The sequence below is a fragment of the Rhincodon typus genome, unplaced genomic scaffold (assembly GCF_021869965.1).
Source record: "Rhincodon typus isolate 14 unplaced genomic scaffold, sRhiTyp1.1 hic_rhity00000533, whole genome shotgun sequence".
Taxonomy (NCBI): domain Eukaryota; kingdom Metazoa; phylum Chordata; class Chondrichthyes; order Orectolobiformes; family Rhincodontidae; genus Rhincodon; species Rhincodon typus.
In genome coordinates this window covers 45,408-46,141 of record NW_025966171.1, presented here as the reverse complement: position 1 = coordinate 46,141, position 734 = coordinate 45,408, and positions in this window count along the sequence as shown.

Here is a 734-nt window from a genome sequence, read left to right as displayed (position 1 = left end):
TGTGTGTGCGTGAGTGTGTGTGTGTGTGTGTGAGTGTGTGTGTGTGTGCATGTGTGAGTGTGTGTGAGTGTGTGCGCACACAGGGAGTGATCTCTCCCGGGGAGAGGTGTTACCTGTGAACTGAAACGTATTATGTTTGTGACGATGTGTGACGAGGTGGTGGGTCTGAGGCTGGAAACCTGTCCCGAGCCAAGTGCCTCTCCCAGGGACGGAATATTCCCGGGATGTGTGCCGGGCTCTCACCGCCCACCTTCGAGCGTTCACGCTGCGATACCGCCCGCGTTAACACCTCTTCGAGAATTTCCTCGCAACGGCGTCGAGCGTTTGGAGAGATTTTCCGGAACGCCGCACGGACACCGTCCACCGAAGAAGATCCGGGGAACGTTTTCGTTGGGAACAGGTCAGAGTCGTCGCTAAAGTGCCACAGGTCTCAGCAGCAAAAGCAGTCCCCTGCGTTCGAAATAAGAAATAGGGCTCGGAAAGGGGGGATCGGAATGGGAAATGGTTCGGAACTGAACCCGGGAGCCTCTCGCCAGCTCTCCCACTCAAATCCCAGCCGCTCGGCGCTAAACGTGACTTTTCCAAGTCAGGTCCTCAAGCTGCGAACAAATTGGTCTGAAATACAGAAGAGTGTGAGCGTATGTCCCTGTCCCTGTGAGTGTTTGATGGGGGACAGTGTAGAGGGAGCTTTACCCTGTATCTAACCCCCTGTCCCTGGGAGTGTTTGATGGGGG